Below are 17,855 nucleotides of genomic sequence, written 5' to 3'. Positions count from 1 at the left end.
ATATCAGTTGTAATCTCAGAGGGTAAACTTCCACTAGCAGGATTGAAGCAAAAAATAAGAAAATGTGTCCCACAAGGCAGTGGGTGCACTGAAAAGAAGATGGGTCTTTATTCCCAGTTCTGACACTGCTATAGCAAGTAAAGTGACATTGAAAAGTCCTTAACTTTTCCACCTTTTTTTTTTTTTTTTTAATTATTATTATTAGACAGAGTCTCACTCTGTTGCCCAGGCTGGAGTGCAGTGGAGTGATCCGGGCTCACTGCAACCTCTGCCTCCTGGGTTGAAGCGATTCTCCTGCCTCAGCCTCCCAAGTAGCTGGGATTACAGGTGCCCACCACCACACCCAGCTGATTTTTGTATTTTTAGTAGAGATGAGGTTTCACCATGTTGGGCAGGCTGGTCTCGAACTCTTGACCTCAGGTGATCCACCCACCTCAGCTTCCCAAAGTGCTGGGATTACAGGCATGAGGCACCACGCCCAGCCAAGTCCCCTGTTTTTAAAAATATTAGCCACTAGATAATTCAGTATGAGTCCACACAACCACTGACAGTGAAAACAGGGACATACTTCTTGGGGCCTTTCTCCTGGTCTGCATGCACAACCCCACCACAGGAGTAAGAGGCGGGGGTACACTTACCACTTACGTTGTCACTGCTAGTTATCACCTCAGTAAAAACAAGACTACCATGCCTAGTGCACAAAAGGTCACAGGACACAGGACTGTGGTTTCTCCTCAAAGAGTGACATTCGTTTAGAACTTAGTTCATTCCTCTTATCCCAGAACTGCTTGAGAATTAAGGAGGGAAAGAAAAGAAGAGGGTCTCTAGCTCTGACCTTTACTGTGTTGGGAAGATCCCCACTCTAATCCTGTTGCCACTCCTTTTTTTTTAAGACAATAATAAGGTCTCCTTTTCTAGAACACTCAGCTCGTAAGTTTTTAGACCTGTCCTTGGTGGCCGGGCGCAGTGGCTCATGCCTGTAATCCCAACACTTTGGGAAGCCAAGGTGGGCGGATCACGAGGTCAGGAGATCGAGACCATCCTGGCTAACACGGTGAAACCCTGACTCTATTAAAAATAACAAAAATTAGCCGGGCATGGTGGCGGGTGCCTGTAGTCCCAGCTACTCGGGAGGCTGAGGCAGGAGAATGGTGTGAACCCGGGAGGCGGAGGTTGCAGTGAGCCGAGATCACGCCACTGCACTCCAGCCTGGGAGACAAAGCGAGACTCCGTCTCAAAAAAAAAAAGTTTTTAGACCTGTCCGACTGACATTTAACACCATGAGATGGTGGAGTTGGGGAGGACGTGAGACTAGTAACACACACACACAGATTTTCAAGAGCTTGACATTCCATTTACTCACCTAGCAAATACTTATTGGGTGTCTTTTGTGCCAGGCACTGTGCTAAATACACAGAGCTGAATAGGGTACTATCTGTGCTCTTCAAGATCTCCGTTTAATGAGGGAGAAGGCAAACAACAATCAGAATTTCAAGACATAAGATGTTGTCTGTGGGTTTGTCAAAAAAAAAAAATGAAAAAAATTCAAGAGAAACATCTTTGTATCAGGAAGCCCTTTTGATTTCCTTAGAATCACACTTTGTCAGCAATCCTAGCTTCACTGCTTGATGTTCGTATAACCTTGGACAGGCTTCCTAAGAGTTCTGGACCCCAGTGTCCTCATCTGAAAATGGGGGCAAAGAATAAGCTCCCCAAGTTTCCTTACTGCTCTAAGATGAGTACTGAGCTCAATCTTGAAGGAGTGTCTGTATAGAATTTTGAATTGGAAAGAGGAGCAGGGTGCCCTTAGGAGAGAGAACTGCATGAAGAAAGCAAGAATATGCAAATGAATAGGGCATAAAGAAAGGTGAGAGTAAAGAGAATAAGGTACCAATACATCTCCCTGCTTCCTCCTTCACCCCCTTCCGTGTATTTTCATCCAGCCATCAGAGTGACCTATTAAAATGTAAGTCAGGTCGTGGTCACTATTCTGCCCAAAACCCTCCAGTGCCTTTCCATGTCATTTGGAAAAAATCCAAAGTTCTTAAAACCTATAAGACGTAAGTGACCTGCATCCCCCATCCCAACCTCTCTTTCTGGCCCTTTCCCCATTGCCTTCCCCCTGCTTTACTCTACTCCAGACATGCTGGTCTCCTCACCAATGCTCACCAATTACCACCTAAAACATTTTACTTTATTTTCTCCTCCTCTAGAATATAAGCAGCATAGGAGCATGGCCTTTTGTCTGCTTTATTATGTATCCTCAAAGTTCAGAATGTGCATGTCTAGTAACATATTTGTTAAATGCATTTTCTTACTTACAGATAAGGAAACTAAGATCAAAGAGAATGCAAATGAAGTCACATTGCTCTTTAGGAGAGTGTGGACCAGTACGTGCACAGATTTTCTGTTTCTCTGTCCCAGGAGCTTTGAGGTAGATAGAATGATGGGCCCTGAAGATGGCTATATGGCAGAAGGAACTTTGCAGATGTGATTAAGAATCTTGAGATGAGAATACTTTCCTGGTTTATTCTGGTTACTCCAATGTAATCATAGAGGTTTTTCTAACAGGGGAACGGGAGAGTCAGCCTGAGAAGGAAATGTGATGATGGAAACAGAGGTTGGAAGATGGAAGGGGACCCAGAGCCAAGGAATACAGGTAGAAAAGAAAAGCCTGGATTCTCCCCTAAAGCCTCCAGATGGAACACAGCCCTGCCTCCAACTTGATTTGAGAACTTCTTACCCCAAGAACCGTAAGCTAATATATTTGTTTTTGTTTTTGTTTTCTTTGAGATGGAGTCTTGCTCTGCTGCCCAGGCTGGAGTGCAGTGGAGCGATCTTGGCTCACTGCAACCTCCGTCTTCCAGGTTCAAGCGATTCTCCTGCTTCAGCCTCCCAGGTAGTTGGGATTACAGGCACCCACTACACCCGGCTAATTTTTTTTTTTTAATTATTATTATACTTTAAGTTTTAGGGCACACGTGCACAACGTGCAGGTTTGTTACATATGTATACATGTGCCATGTTGGTGTGCTGCACCCATTAACTCGTCATTTAGCAGTAGGTATATCTCCTAATGCTATCCCTCCCCACTCCCCACAACCCACAACCATCCCCGGTGTGTGATGTTCCCCTTCCTGTGTCCATGTGTTCTCATTGTTCAATTCCCACCTATGAGTGAGAACATGTGGTGTTTGATTTTTTGTCCTTGGCGATAGTTTGCTGAGATTGATGGTTTCCAGCTTCATCCATGTCCCTACAAAGGACATGAACTCATCATTTTTTATGGCTGCATAGTATTCCATGGTGTATATGTGCCACGTTTTCTTAATCCAGTCTGTCATTGTTGGACATTTGGGTTGGTTCCAAGTCTTTGCTATTGTGAATAGTGCCGCAATAAACATACATGTGCAGTGTCTTTATAGCAGCATGATTTATAATACTTTGGGTGTATACCCAGTAATGGGATGGCTGGGTCAGATGGTATTTCTAGTTCTAGATCCCTGAGGAATCGCCACACCGACTTCCACAATGGTTGAACTAGTTTACAGTCCCACCAACAGTGTAAAAGTGTTCCTATTTCTCCACATCCTCTCCAGCACCTGTTGTTTCCTGACTTTTTAATGATCGCCATTCTAACTGGTGTGAGATGGTATCTCATTGTGGTTTTGATTTGCATTTCTCTGATGGTCAGTGATGATGAGCATTTTTTCATGTGTCTGTTGGCTGCATAAATGTCTTCTTTTGAGAAGTGTCTGTTCATATCCTTTGCCCACTTGCTGATGGGGTTGTTTGTTTTTTTCTTGTAAATTTGTTGGAGTTCATTGTAGATTCTGGATATTAGCCCTTTGTCAGATGAGTACATTGCAAAAATTTTCTCCCATTCTGTAGGTTGCCTGTTCATTCTGATAGTAGTTTCTTTTGCTGTGCAGAAGCTCTTGAGTTTAATTAGATCCCATTTGTCAATTTTGGCTTTTGTTGCCATTGCTTTTGGTGTTTTAGACATGAAGTCCTTGCCCATGCCTATGTCCTGAATGGTAATGCCTAGGTTTTCTTCTAGGGTTTTTACGGTTTTAGGTCTAACATTTAAGTCTTTAATCCATCTTGAATTAATTTTTATGTATGGTGTAAGGAAGGGATCCAGTTTCAGTTTTCTACATATGGCTAGCCAGTTTTCCCAGCATCATTTATTAAATAGGGAATCCTTTCCCCATTGCTTGCTTTTGTCAGGTTTGTCAAAGATCAGATAGTTGTAGATATGTGGCATTATTTCTGAGGGCTCTGTTCTGTTCCATTGGTCTATATCTCTGTTTTGGTACCAGTACCATGCTGTTTTGGTTACTGTGGCCTTGTAGTATAGTTTGAAGTCAGGTAGCATGATGCCTCCAGCTTTGTTCTTTTGGCTTAGGATTGACTTGGCAATGTGGGCTCTTTTTTGGTTCCACACGAACTTTAAAGTAGTTTTTTCCAATTCTGTGAAGAAAGTCATTGGTAGCTTGATGGGGATGGCATTGAATCTATAAATTACCTTGGGCAGTATGGCCATTTTCACAGTATTGATTCTTCCTACCCATGAGCATGGACTGTTCTTCCATTTGTTTGTATCCTCTCTTATTTCATTGAGCAGTGGTTTGTAGTTCTCCTTGAAGAGGTCCTTCACATCCCTTGTAAGTTGGATTCCTAGGTATTTTATTCTCTTTGAAGCAGTTGTGAATGGGAGTTCACTCATGATTTGGCTCTCTGTTTGTCTGTTATTGGTGTATAAGAATGCTTGTGATTTTTGCACATTGATTTTGTATCCTGAGACTTTGCTGAAGTTGCTTATCAGCTTAAGGAGATTTTGGGCTGAGACAATGGGGTTTTCTAGATATACAATCATGTCATCTGCAAACAGGGACAATTTGACTTCCTCTTTTCCTAATTGAATGCCCTTTATTTCCTTCTCCTGCTTAATTGCCCTGGCCAGAACTTCCAACACTATGTTGAATAGGAGTGGTGAGAGAGGGCATCCCTGTCTTGTGCCAGTTTTCAAAGGAAATGCTTCCAGTTTTTGCCCATTCACCAATCAGAGGTAGATTTGGTCTTTTCACATAGTCCCATATTTCTTGGAGGCTTTGTTTGTTTCTTTTTATTCCTTTTTCTCTAAACTTCTCTTCACGTTTCATTTCATTCATTTTGTCTTCCATCACTGATACCCTTTCTTCCAGTTGATCGTATCGGTTACTGAGGCTGTGCATTCGTCACGTAGTTCTCGTGCCGTGGTTTTCAGCTCCATCAGGTCCTTTAAGGACGTCTCTGCATTGGTTATTCTAGTTATCCATTCATCTAATTTTTTTTCAAAGTTTTTAACTTCTTTGCCATTGGTTCGAACTTCCTCCTTTAGCTCGGAGTAGTTTGATCTTCTGAAGCCTTCTTCTCTCAATTCGTCAAAGTCATTCTCCATCCAGCTTTGTTCCATTGCTGGTGAGGAGCTGTGTTCCTTTAGAGGAGGAGAGGCACTCTGATTTTTAGAGTTTCATTTTTCTGCTCTGTTTTTTCCCCATCTTTGTGGTTTTATCCACCTTTGGTCTTTGATGATGGTGACGTACAGATTGGTTTTTGGCGTGGATGTCCTTTCTGTTTGTTAGTTTTCCTTCTAACAGTCAGGACCCTCAGCTGCAGGTTGGTTGGAGTTTGCTGGAGGTCCACTCCAGACCCTGTTTGCCTGAGTATCAGCAGTGGTGGCTGGAGAACAGTGGATATTGGTGAACCGCAAATGCTGCCGCCTGATCGTTCCTCTGGAAGTTTTGTCTCAGAGGAGTACCCAGCCGTGTGAGGTGTCAGTCTGCCCCTACTGGGGGGTGCCTCCCAGTTAGGCTACTCGGGGGTTGGGGACCCACTTGAGGAGGCAGTCTGCCCGTTCTCAGATCTCAAGCTGCGTGCTGGGAGAACCACTGCTCTCTTCAAAGCTGTCAGACAGGGACATTTAAGTCTGCAGAGGTTATTGCTGTCGTTTGTTTGTCTGTGCCCTGCCCCCAGAGGTGGAGCCTACAGAGGCAGGCAGGCCTCCTTGATCTGTGGTGGGCTTCACCCAGTTAGAGCTTCCCGGCCTCTTTGTTTACCTACTCAAGCCTGGGCAATGGCGGGCGCCCCTCCCCCAGCCTCACTGCCACCTTGCAGCTTGATCTCAGACTGCTGTGCTAGCAATGAGCGAGGCTCCATGGGTGTAGGACCCTCCGAGCCAGCTGCAGGATATAATCTCCTGGTGTGCCATATATTAAGCCCATTGGAAAAGCGCAGTATTAGGGTGGAAGTGACCCGATTTTCCAGGTGCCATCTGTCACCCCTTTCTTTGACTAGGAAAGGGAATTCCCTGACCCCTTGAGTTTCCCGGGTGAGGCGATGCCTCACCCTGCTTCGGCTCGCGCACGGTGCGCTGCACCCACTGTCCTGCACCCACTGTCTGGCACTCCCCAGTGAGATGAACCCAGTACCTCAGTTGGAAATGTAGAAATCACCCATCTCCTGTGTCGCTCACACTGGGAGCTGTAGACTGGAGCTGTTCCTATTTGGCCATCTTGGTTCCACCCCACACCCGGCTAATTTTTTTGTCTTTTTAGTTGAGACGAGGTTTTGCCATGTGCCGGCCAGGTTGTTCTCGAACTCCTGACCTCAGGTGTTCCACCTGTCTCGGCCTCCCGAAGTGCTGGGATTACAGGTCTGAGCCACTGCACCTAGCCATTTGGGTTGTTTTAAGCCTTCAAGTTTGTGATACCTTGTTAGAGCAGCAATAGGAAACTAATACAAGTTCTATTCACTGCACCTTAAGAGAAAAATGCTGGGCAGGTAAGGCAGGGACAGTTTGTTGATTCATTATTTAATAACTAGCTATTGAGCACCCCTCCCCACTTTTTTGGTGGAACAGTGTGTAGTAATATGAGGTAAAGAACGTAATTTGTGCTCTCAGAAGCTTACTAGCTAGCAGCTACAGCTATGGCTAGTGAATGGCCAGCCTTGAATTCAAGGGGGTAGGATTTGCACCTGACTTGGGACCAATGCTTAGACTTCCAGATGCAAAAGCTGGGAGCCTCCTTCCAGGATTTGATCTCAACACAGACAAGAGTGTTTATTCACTCATTTATTAGTTGACTCAACTACCAATTAGTGTATACATTGATATATCTGTTTTAGCAAAGAAAACAGGGAAGATATGAAAGGGGAACTTTTACATCTTAATGTATTTTTTTTAAAAGCAGTAGGATTAAGTGTGTTTGTGTAATTTAATTTGAAGATTTCCAGTATTTTTTCATGTTTTAATTAATTATTTTGAGACAAGGTCTCACTCTCTCACCCAGGCTAGAGTGCACAGGTAAAATCATAGCTCACTGTAGCCTCAACCTCCTGGGCTCAAGTCATCCTCCCACCTTAGCCTCCCAAATAGCTATGACTACAGGCACGTGCCACCACACCCAGGCAATTTATTTTATTTTATTTTTTTATTTTAGAAAAGGGTTCTCACTGTGTTTCCCAGGCTGATCATGATCTCTTGGCATCAAGCAGTCCTCCCACCTCAGCCTCCAAAGTGCTGGGATTACAGGTCATCAAGCAGTCCTCCAGCCTCAGCCTCCAAAGTGCTGGGATTACAGGTGTGTGCCATGACATCCAGCCCAGTATTTGTTTTTTTTTAATTAAAAAAATGGTGGCTCATGCCTGTAATCCCAGCACTTTGGGAGGCCGAGGTGGGCGGATCACGAGGTCAGGAGTTTGAGACCAGCCTGGCCAACATGGTGATACCCCATCTCTACCAAAATACAAAAAAATTAGCCAGGCATGGTGGCACGCACCTGTAATCCCAGCTACTCTGGAGGCTGAGGCAGGAGAATTGCTTAAACTCTGGAGGCAGAGGTTGCATGAGCTAAGATCATGCCACTGCACTCCAGCCTGGGCGACAGAGCAATTCTCCGTCTCAGGAAAAAAAAAAAAAAAAAAAAAGAAAATATTTTCCGGAAGCTAGTCTGAGCCAGGCAGTATGAAAGACACTGAAGATAAAAGAGCAGCCTTGAAGTCTACACACTTACAGCTTAATAGGAGTGACAAGTGAACAGGGGATTGCCCCACCCAAAGCTCTTGTGACCAGAGAGAGAAACAAGGTTTCTGTGGAGGCCCAGAGGGGTCCTTCAACCCTGCTTGGAGGACAGTACTGGGGTGGAGAGGGTCAAGTAGAGATTCCCAAAAGTAACATCGCAACTGAGCAGTCTGATCCTTAGCAAGGTTCGGGCCCTTTGACCTTGCCTACCCTGGCCTCAGTTGTTTTGCTAACCAGACCCAGCTGTATTGTGGGTGTCTTCCTCTCGCCTGGTGTCCCCGCCTGGACCCTTCACTCTTTGCTTCCCACACCCTGGCATTACACAGGCATTTTCAGACCCTTTCCCAGGATTCTGTTTACAGCCAGCATCCTGTGCAGCTCGTGAGGAGTCATAAGCCCATGATGAGATGAGAGGAGGAACTTGGAAGAAAACATGATGAACATGGACAAAGCCAAGGAGAAAAATATGCATGTTTTCATTTGCTTTTCCCAAACAGGATGCTTTCACACCACTGTCTATAATCCAAACAGTATGTTTCTGCTTAACATACTGTGAAGATGTGAAGCCACATGAGAAATGTTCTCCCAAGATGGAGTTAGTGTCCCTCCTGGAGCTCCCTCAGCACCCTGTGCTCCCACATTTCAAAGGATCACTCACACCCTAGCCCATTTCCTCACTGTCTAATGTTCTCCACAGACCCCTAAGATCCTTCTAGAGCCATGACCAGCCTTGCTTGAGGTTGTATGGCATATACCCTGTGCACAGTGAATGCTCAATAAATAACTGCTCCATTGAACTGAATAGAATAAAACAGCATAGATACTAGTTTGGTCAAATTTTAAAACATCAGAAGTTCCACTCTCATTTTGGAAGGCGGGGATGTGATTAAAATTCAATTTTAATTGATTATTTCTCAGAAAACATAAAAATGTTCCTATAATTCTCAAATAAATATTTACCAATTTCATTTTCAACCTGATTTGACACTCTGAGGAGGGTGGAAGGTTGAGTACATCATAAAAACTTCAGTTTACCTATAACTTGTGGTTGTGTGTGAAGAAAGAGCACAGGATATAGAAGAGGGAAAAATGCTTTGAAAACTCTAAAGTGGGTTGCAAATGTTAGTTTGTTTTCACACAATGGACACAAAAACCGCCCGTGCATTCAGTCACTTGCAGACTGAAGCAAACAGCTGTATTTGGATGAGGCAGAGGAATGGTGGGAGGAACTGTTTCTTGTTGCAGAGAGCATTCAGTTGTTCTGGGCTTTGCCAGGACACAGATGGTTTTCCTTGCTGGAATTGGTCAGGGAGGGCAGGGAAAGGGCCCAGGCTTTGCTTTCCCATAATTGACAGTACAGAGTTTTAAGAAATATTTGAACAGTAGCACTGTTCTGGTACCTACGTGGGAAAGCCAATTCTTGATTTTAAAAAATCAAATCAAAGCAGTGACAGTGACATATTCTGCTTCCATTTCATACCATTCCTGACTTCTTAGAAGCAGTTGATGCTAGTGGTCTTCTCTGGCAGGGATTGCTAGCCCTGGCTTTGCAGCAGCCCATGGAGCCGCCAGTTCTCCAGGGGAATTGCAAAATACTGCTAAGTATTCTAAAAATGAAATTAAATATTCATTTTATTTTAATGTAAATGTGCCATCCAATACTTTTAGAAGATGTCAGTACCGTGGAATGACATGACCAACAATAATATGTTGCAACTCTGAGATACAGCTACAAATTCTCCAAATAAGATGCTGATGGTCCTGCAGTCCAATGCTGTGTGATTTTCGCTGTGGCCAGCTATACAAGACTTAGCCTATACTTCTCTCTGTGTAACTGTAAAAAATTTTGTAAGTCTAAGATGGTCATATATTCTTTCATAAAACCTCAATGTAGTGAGTTCTAATCATTCTTGATCTTTCTCAAATAAATACTAGTCAAATCTTTCCCAATAACTAGGTAACTAAGCATTCACATTTTACAACTGTAATGTAGTTTTGGTATGAGAAAACTATTTCCTCGTCTCCAGGATCTAGAAAGTAAACATGTAACAAACAATTAGGAATGTGGTATCGGGTAGTCAGATGTTCTACATGTCTCCAGCCTAAGCTCTCCACTTCAGATTTCTTGCTCTTTTCCTTTTTGCTTAAGCATATCTTGGTATGTTGCCTGGAAGTTTATGTGTGTTACTACAGCAGAACAAAGAATTATGTAATATAAAGCCCAACTTGTTTTTCTTTTCCCTACCAGTTGTACTATAACTTAGACAAGACTCAACCATTTTCTTTCATTATGTACAGTGGCTATTAAAAAGAAAGGATGTAGAAAAAATTTTTTCAGGAAACAGTGGAAAACTAATGCATCATGTTCTGCCTAACAGGGGACTGTAAATAGAAGTCAAGTCCAGACCATGGAAATTGCTTCTTTAAAATATATTTTTTTAATTTTAAAAGGAATACATTCACATGGTTTAAAAAAAACCGTCAAACTAAAGAAGAATACAAAATAAGAAGTAAAAGTTCTACCCTCCAACCTACTACCCCAACTCCTGAATCCCACTGCCAAGAGAAACAGTCATTTGTTGTGTATCTTTCTAGAAGAATTCTATGCATATTACAGAGGTGTCACAAGTACCCACATGCTTCCTTCCCTTACAAGCTCTGTTACTTGATTTTTCTCTTTACTGTGCTTTGAGCATCTTTGCATATTAGTAAACATATATACCTGAGTTAAAAAAATCAACAGCTGGGTGTAGTGGTGCACACTTGTAGTCCCAGCTATTTGGGAGGCAGGGAGGCAAGAAGATCCCCTGAATTCTAATCTACCCTGGGCATCTTGGCAAGACCCTGTCTCTTGAGAAAAAAATCAAAAGCTTTATAGTATTCTCTTGAGTAAGAGTATTATTATTTGTTTATACAACCTCTTTTTGGTGAACATTTGAATTGTGTTTAGATAGTTACTAATGCAAACAATACTTCCAGTGAACTTTTGTAAATATATATTTGTATATATAAGAGAATAAATCTTATACCTGCAGAGTAAATTTCTAAAACTGAATCACTAATTCTGACATTATGTGCATCTCCAGAGATGTTAACAAACATACACACCCAGCAACAGTGCAAGACAGTGTATTTCCCAACTGCTCCCTCACTGAGATTTTTTAAAAACATATAAATACTATTATAAGTTACCTCTGGAGTTAAAGAATAACTTTTGCTTTTTACTTTCGTAGACATCTGTACTATGTAAACTTGATATAGTGAGGATGTTTTCTTTTATAATTAAAACAGATTAAAGCGATTCAGAACACTTGTTTGTAACTGGTTTTGGAATGAAATTTTACTTGGAAAATAAAGGCCTAGAATATGAGACTATTCATCAATAGAAAACCATTGTAGGGAACAGTTAACAGGTAAAGCTCTATTTAATAAGGGCAAGCTGATGGCAGGGAAAGGAACAGACCGTAAAGAGAACTCACCTGTGAGAATTGGCAAAGGTAACCCTGTGGTATCAAAATGCAGGAGACCAGAGATAGCTATAAATCTCTTGCAGTGTTAATGCCTCCACATGAAGTCATAATCCCTAGAATGAGAATTTATTTTTCATGATACACCGATAATGCAAGGGACAATGATCAGGAAGTACTGCACTTAGTCTTTCTTTCTCGTACCCTAAAATGTTTTTCGTTTTATGCTCTTTTAGAATAGAGTGTACTCGCTTCCTCTCTTCCTCACATAGACTTGAAAACTCAGCGACTTTAGGATGCAACTCCAGGTTGACACATTTTCATTAGTTTAGAAAACCCACGTGTCCCACTCTCAGAATCATTATTATAGTAGAGGAGCTATTCAGGGCAAGGATTCCTTGGGAAACAACATCCAGATTCAAGGGAAGACATCTGAGTCACGACAACTTAAAATCCATCCTGGCCTGCCACAAAAAGTGTTTCTGTAACATTAAGTACCTCATATGCAATTCTTGAAAAGGAAAATTATGTCAATATAACGTGAAATTTGTGAAACTCAAACGTGATCATCTAGGCAAGGAGAGCTGAAATAGAAGAAATAAAATTATAGCCTCTAATATGAAAGGAAATACTTTTAGTGTGGTTGCTGCTAAGCAGTAGTTTTTTCAGCTGTATTTAAAAATAAACAAATAAAAAGAAGCACTTGATTGCTGGTGATAGTGCAAGCTTGTATAAACCCAATGAAGTGAATTTAACAATACCAGCATTTACTCTTTGTTAAGAACTGAATTGTGTTCCTGTCACATTTATATGTTGACATCTTTACCCCCAGTACCTCAGAATGTGACTGTATTTGTGGACAGAGCCTTTAAAGACGTTAACTAAGGTAAAGTGAGATCATCTGGGTGGGCCCTAATCCAATCTTGTAGTAAGACATTAGGACACAGACAATACACAGAGACCATGTGAAGAGAAGACACAGGGAGAAGTTAGCCATCTACAAGCCAATGAGAGAGGCCTGAGAAGAAATCCACTTTGCTGCCACCTTGATCTCGGAATTCCAGCATCCAGAACTGTGAAAAAATACATTCGAATTATTTAAGCCATATAATCTGTGGGTTTTTTGGGGTTTTTGTTTGTTTTTTGTTTTTTTTTTGTGAGACGGAGTCTCACTCTGTCACCCAGGCTGGAGTGCAGTGGCGCTATCTTGGCTCACTGCAAGCTCCACCTCCCGGGTTCACACCATTCTCCTACCTCAGCCTCCCTAGTAGCTGGGCCTACAGGCACCCGCCACCATGCCTGGCTAATTTTTTGTATTTTTGGTAGAGAGGGGGTTTCACCATGTTAGCCAGCATGGTCTTGATCTGCTGACCTTGTGATCCGCCCGCCTCGGCCTCCCGAAGTGCTGGGATTACAGGCGTGAGCTACCCATGCCTGGCCCAATCTGTGGTATTTTTTTATGGCAGCCCTAGCAGACTCAGACACTCATGGACACATAACTCTGGAAACGTATTTCCACAAAAACAGATGCTTGTAATCCCAGCACTTTGTGAGTCCAAGGTGGGTGGATCATCTGAGGTCAGAGGTTTGACACCAGCCTGACCAATATGATGAAATTTCGTCTCTACCAAAAATACAAATATTAGCTAGGTGTGGTGGCAGGCACCTGTAGTTCCAGCTACTTGGGAGGCTGAGACAGGAGAATTGCTTGGACCTGGGAGACAAAGGTTGCAGTGAGCCGAGATTGCTCCACTGCACTCCAGCCTGGGCAACAGAGTGAGACTCCGTCTCAAAAAAATAACATATATATATACATTTATATATATACATAAATATATATGTGTATATATATATTATGTATATACATAATATATATGTGTATATATATTATGTATATACATATGTGTATATATATGTATATACATGATATATACGTGTATATATATCATGTATATACATAAATATATGTGTGTATATATCATGTATATACATGATATATATGTGTATATATATCATGTATATACATAATATATGTGTATATATATCATGTATATACATAATATATGTGTATATATATATTGTGTATATACATAATATATGTGTATATATATATTGTGTATATACATAATATATGTGTATATATATTTATGTATATACATATATGTGTATATATATATATTTATGTATATACACAATATATGTGTATATATATTGTGTATATACATAAATATATATGTGTATATTTATATTTATATATACACACACATATGTGTGTATATATTTATAGATACAAATATATGTGTGTATATATACATATATGTATGTATATATTTATATATATACATAAATATGTGTGTATATATATACATAAATATATGTGTATATATATTTATGTATACATACACATATATGTGTCTATATTTATATATACACACATGTGTGTATATATATTTATATACACACATGTGTGTATATATATTTATATACACACATGTGTGTATATATATTTATATACACACATATGTGTGTATATATATTTATATACACACATATGTGTGTATATATATTTATATACACACATATGTGTGTATATATATTTATATACACACACATATATGTGTGTATATATATTTATGTATATACATAAGTATATATGTGTGTATATATATTTATGTATATACATAAATATATATGTGTGTATATATATTTATGTATACACCTAAATATATGTGTGTATATATATTTATGTATACACCTAAATATATATGTGTCTATTTATATATACACCTAAATATATATGTGTCTATTTATATATACACCTAAATATATGTGTCTATTTATATATACACCTAAATATATATGTATATGTGTATATTTATGTATATACATATATATGTGTGTATATATTTATGTATATACATAAATATATATGTGTGTATATATGTATGTATATTCATAAGTATATATGTGTATATAGATACATATATGTATCTATATACACACACATACACACACATATACACACATATATACACACACATATATATACACAGATATATATATAGAATTAAAATTATTCACAAAAAAGGAACAAAAATGGAAACAAACTAATTTCCTGCTGTAGGAGAATGGTGAACTATGATATATTCACACAGTGGAGTATGATGTACCCACAAAAAAACTGAGGAAAGCTGGCTGGGCATGGTGGTGCATCAGCACTTTGGGAGGCCAAGGACGGAGGATGGCTTGAGCTCAGGAGTTTGAGACCAACCTCGCCAACATGGCAAAACCCCATCTCTACTAAAAATACCAAAATTAGCCAGGCGTGGTGGCATTGGCCTGTAGTTGCAGCCACTTGGCGGGGGCCAAGGCAGGAGGATGGCTTGAACATTGGAGGTCGAGGCTGCAGTGAACTGAGATGGCGCTCCTGTATTCTGGCCTGGGTGACAAAGTGAGACTCTGTCTCAGAAAAAAAATACTGTGGAAAGCCTCTGTGTCCCAATATGAAACAATCTCCTGGATATACTCTTGTGGAAAAAAGCAACATGCCACAGAGTATATGTAGTAAGTTTTATCTATGTCAGAAAGAAGGAGAAATAAAAATATGTGTATGTATTTGCATATTTTTGTAAAAAGTAAACACAAGAAGGATAAACCAAAAATGCAAATAATGACCTGAGGTGACTGGGGGAGGGAGGGGAGCAGGGTAATGAGCTAGATAAGACAGGGAGGGGAGTGTGATATCCCTGAGTATATCTTTTTATGCAGTTTGAATTTTTGAGTCATATGAATGTTTTACAATTTCAGAAATAAATTGAAAAGTTGAAAGAAGCAAACCTTACAATTGAATACATTCAGAAAATAAAAAACCTAACCACTTGACAAGTTGATAACATAATGATGCAGGTAAAAAGAATGAAAGTAACTTTTGAACATAGTAATCTGAATGGGATCCATCTATGGACTCAAAGATCTGCAATAAAATCTGAAATAGTAGATTTGTTATTAGAAGTGGCATTAGAGTACTGAAATAATTTTATTTGTATTGCAGGCTAGAGAAAAAATTGTGTTCAGACAGTTGGGAACTTAGGTTTTCCCTGTTTAAGAAAAGAGATTTAAATATAAATGGGGAAAAGTTAGGAGGAACTCTGAAACTGGAGGATACCATGATGAGCTCTGTACCAGTAGCATTAAGCACACCTGGAAACTAGATCTGGGTTTCCAGCTATCATTCTTCACTAAAGACAACAGAACTTTTTGGGCAAATGGCTAATTCTAAGTTTGGAGAAAGGAAACCACAAGACAACCCTGGAATATTTAGTGTCAGAAATCAAGGGAGTGCTCAAAGACTGGAAAAGACATGTCTAGGTAGGATGCGGTGGCTCACGCCTGTAATCCCAGCATTTTGTGAGGCTTAGATGGGCAGGTCGCTTGAGTCCAGGAGTTCAAGACCAGCCTGGACAACATGGCAAGACCCCATCTCTACAAAAAATACAAAATATTAGCCAGGCATGGTAGTGCGTGCCTGTAGTCACAGCTACTAGGGAAGCTGAGGTGGGAGGATGGCTTGAGCCCAGGAGCTGGAGGCTGCAGTGAGCCAAGATCACGCCACTGCACTCTAGTGAGGATGACAGAGCCAGACTCTGTCTCAAAAAAAAAAGATGTCTAAAGAACACAGGAACAGGCTTGATGGGGCTTCCAGTGGCCACATTTGAGACAGTTTGAGAATCTCAATAACATGTAACACATTAATTATAATATGTGATTACTTATTATATATAACAATAATATAATTGGATATAATGCATTGAATTTTTAAAAATCCATGTGTATAGTGATACTAAAGAAAAGACAGGAGGACGGAGGAAAATTCTCCTTTACAAAACAATACCAACTAATATATGTAGAAGGATGATAAATTTACAGATATACCATTTTGCAACGTTTATGCAATAACAGATTCAGGTAAAAATCATCAATGATAAATTGCTAATAGAGAGCAGAGTATTATCCATACATCTCAGAGTGTTACATCACAGATTGCTATCGATTACAAATGGAAAAGGCATATTCCAAATGGAGACATTCAGCAGATGCCACCTAAATAAATGATTAACACTTAGCTTTACCAATGGGACAAAATGATGTTAGTTGTATTGGCTGGGATGAAATGGGAAGTGTACAACATCACTTATGTAGTATACTTGCTGAAATATTTAACCTGCATCCAAACAGCAATAACCAATCAGAAAAATCCAGATTGTTGAGCACTCGTTAAGACCACAGATATGGGCTTTTGAAAAATGTCCATGTCATAAAGTGAGTAAAGGTTGGAAGGAGGGAACTGTTCTATATTACAAGAGATAAAGAAACATGAAAACTAAATTCGTCTGTAATCCTGGGTTTGATCTTGGGTTGAAATAAATAGCAAGAAAAGAATATTACTGGGTCAATTAAGGGAATTTGAATATAGACTGTATATTAGGTAATGTTACGGTGTCAGTTTTAACTTTATTGGATATAGCAATAACATGAATAAATACAATAATCAATTTTTCAGATATATGCTGAAGTACTTAGAGTTGAAATGTTATATTTGTAACTTAAATTACTTAGCAAACAAATACTTCTTAAAGTTTTGTAATTGTAGGTTTTACATTTAGGTGTATAATCCAAATTGAGTTATTTTTTGTAATATGTTGTGAGTTATGGATTGAAGTTCACTTTTTTTGCCTATGAATATACAATTGTTCCAGAACCATTTATTGGAAAACTCTCCTTTGTCTATTTAATTGCCTTTGCTCCTTTGTCAAAAATCAGTTGACTCTCTATTCTGTTCCGTAGATCTATTTATCTTTCTGACTTCAATACCACAGTGTCATGATTGTTACAACTTTATAATGTCTTGAAATCAGGTAGTATATTCTCCAACTTTATTCTACTTTTTCAAAGTGTGTTGAGTATTCCAGTGCCTTTCCATTGTCCTATAAATTTTAGAATCACTTTGTCAATTTCTCCAAAAAATGCCTATGTAGATTTTTACTGGGTATGCATTGAATCCATAGATCAATCTGGGGAGTACTGTTTACATCTTAACAATATAGAATCTTGCTATTCATTAATGCAATGTATCACTTCATTTACTTAGATCTTCTTTAATTTTTCTCAGCAATATTTTGTAGTTTGAAGTAACCAAATATTAAATATCTATTGTCAAATTTATCCCTGTTTCATACTTTTTGATGTTATTGTACATTTACAAATTTAATAGTATTTATATACAATAGCAGCAATTAGAAATTGAAATTTTTTATTTTAAAAAA

General features: G+C 39.6%; 1 long non-coding RNA gene across 6 annotated transcripts in view; it reads left to right on the top strand.

Annotated features, from left to right (window-relative positions):
- LOC112135741 (uncharacterized) overlaps window positions 1-17,855 on the top strand; it is a 145,478-nt gene that overhangs the window by 7,427 nt on the left and 120,196 nt on the right. For 5 of the 6 annotated variants that reach the window (XR_010141674.1, XR_010141671.1, XR_010141672.1 and 2 more), the window contains exon 3: window positions 2,572-2,753. This is a non-coding gene — a long non-coding RNA (uncharacterized LOC112135741). Of the gene's footprint in view, window positions 1-2,571; window positions 2,754-12,364; window positions 12,656-17,855 lie in introns of those variants that run through there. The other variant, XR_002916971.2, reaches the window with a different exon arrangement.

The sequence above is a fragment of the Pongo abelii genome, chromosome 1 (assembly GCF_028885655.2).
Source record: "Pongo abelii isolate AG06213 chromosome 1, NHGRI_mPonAbe1-v2.0_pri, whole genome shotgun sequence".
Lineage (NCBI taxonomy): Eukaryota > Metazoa > Chordata > Mammalia > Primates > Hominidae > Pongo > Pongo abelii.
Note: the sequence above shows the minus strand (reverse complement) of the source record. Positions and strands in the feature narration are given on the sequence as shown.